Consider the following 2,500-nt stretch of genomic DNA (forward strand, 5'->3'; position numbering starts at 1 on the left):
TGTGTGTGTGTGTGTGTGTTAGTGTGTGTGTGTGGTAAATGAAACCGTGTGTCTGCGCCATTCATTCACACAGCAACATGCAGAACATGCAGGATTCATATTTAAAAAGTCTTCTTGTGGTTTAATATTCACAGACACTGGTCTATATCATGATTTGATTTAAGTGTACTGACCTACTTACTATTTATTTATCAAAAATTTGACAAATTCCATGACATTCTGAGTTATACAGTAAATTCTTTGGATTCCGACTTGAGAATTTATATATATATATATATATATATATATATATATATATATATATATATCTCATTTTTTAGAAGAATATATAGTATTGCATTTGTAAATACAAGCAAAAATGTTCATTCAACAAATAAAACCCTTACAAATAGGGCCAATAAGACTGTATATCATCAACATTTCTCTTTATACAATCCAGGCCTGCATCAAAAAATGAATTTGGCTAGTTTGAAATGGATATTGATTTAGCACTCGTGGCGATGTGAACTGACAGGTTTGTTGTAAGATCAAGGCACAGATGTACGCCCCGCGGCGGCTATAAAAGTTAAAGGAGAACTGATGAATACATTCCTGAATCTGTCATAACCTCCCATATGCATCAGCTCGGACCACATCTAGGAGATCCAGTAAAACAGCAAATCACAACACGGATTACACCTACAAGAGACTTTCATCCACTAGATAATGTAGGTCTCCTTATTAAGTACTTATTTTGAATAAGTAATACATATATACACATATATACATACATATATACATACATATATATATATATATATATATATTAGTCACGTGACCTACCAGCATCAGTTGTGTCGCTTCACTGCCATTCACAAATCCTCTCCCATGGCCTCATGGGATGGTAAAATGTGCTCAGATTTACCATGATGCCAGATCTCTATAAGAACTCAAACATTTCTCAGCAAATCCCCTCAAAATCTACTGATCTGAGCCGTTTCTCCACATTAATTTGACTGTATGACAACAATCAACTTGTTTTCAGTCAACAAACTCTCTCCGTCAGAGAAATAAAAATGGAAACAAAGTTTACACTTAAAGCCAAACATATCAGAGAACCCCATTAAGTCTCATAAAAGAGCAATAATATTTTCCTCTGAGCTCTCCGGTTCTGATAACGTTCCATGTTCAACATTAGCTGATCTGGCTGCTGCTGTCACTTTAAACCACAAACAACATTCATCTACAAGCTTCAGCTCTGGCAAGGCGAAACACGGCCAAACAACGAAAAACAAATAAAAATCTCTGCCAGAGGGAGCGCGAAAGCCACGTTTTACAGATGAGCGTAATTCCGATGAGGCTTTTAACACCAAAACCACATAAAAAGACAGTGGAGGTGGACGGGTCGATGGCTGTGTTACAATAATTTGAAAACACTCCAGAGTTCACAGCTTTGCAATGTATCACGTTGCTCATTAGCATGCATGCGGTACGGCCCCACAGAAATCAATAAATCACCAACACCCGCTCGGCTCGCTCTTCCCTCAGAGTACTTATTATTGATCATAAACGAAGCAAAAATGGAGCTGCAGCTCAGAGAACCACATTACTTATCTGGGCTTCAAACGAACAAGTTCATAGATGAGAGGAGACAGTCGGAAAGAGACGGCTGGGGCATTTCGGATGCATTTCGAACAACGAGCAGCAGGAAGCAACAAAAGAGTTTTCAGACTCCATTCTGGCTACAAGGTCACTTTTCACAAACTCAGTGAAACAGGGCTGAGCGCCATTCAGAATCTCTTTGAAATAATTATATTTAATTAAATCTGAACTGAACTGAATGGGAAATGAGGCAGAAAACAGGTGGAGAATTGCAATTCGAGTTTATTGAAATGAATTAAAATTCAAAGAAATAGAACTATGAATTTTAATTAGAGAAGCAAAGTTTAAAAAAATCTAGAAGGCCTGATAGAACGAATCAAAGAAGGGACAACAGAGTGAATGAACGAACAAATGAACGAACAAACAAATGAACAAACAAACAGAATGAATGAATGAACATAATGAATGAATGAATGAATGAACGAACAAACAGAATGAATAAATGAACAAACAATGAATGAATGAATGAATGAATGAACAGAATGAATGAATGCACAGAATGAATGAACAATGAATGAATGAACAAAAACAGAATGAATGAATGAACAAACAGAATGAATGAATAAATGAATGAATGAACAAACAGAATGAATGAATGAGTGAACAAACAAACAGAATGAATGAATGAATAAATAAACAAACAGAATGAATGAATGAATAAACAAACAGAATGAATGAATGAATAAACAAACAGAATGAATGAATGAATGAACGAACGAACAGAATGAATAAATGAACAAACAATGAATGAATGAATGAATGAATGAATGAACAGAATGAATGAATGAATGAATGAATGAACAAACAAACAGAATGAATGAACGAATGAACAGAATAAATGAATGAATGAATGAATGAA

At 35.1% G+C, this 2,500-nt stretch overlaps 1 protein-coding gene across 2 annotated transcripts in view; it reads right to left on the reverse strand.

Annotated features, from left to right (window-relative positions):
- Positions 1-2,500, reverse strand: part of unc5cb (unc-5 netrin receptor Cb) — a 190,375-nt gene that overhangs the window by 143,429 nt on the left and 44,446 nt on the right. The gene's annotated exons all lie outside the window — the stretch shown is intronic.

This window comes from Ctenopharyngodon idella, chromosome 10 (genome assembly GCF_019924925.1).
Source record: "Ctenopharyngodon idella isolate HZGC_01 chromosome 10, HZGC01, whole genome shotgun sequence".
NCBI classification, from domain to species: Eukaryota; Metazoa; Chordata; class Actinopteri; order Cypriniformes; family Xenocyprididae; genus Ctenopharyngodon; species Ctenopharyngodon idella.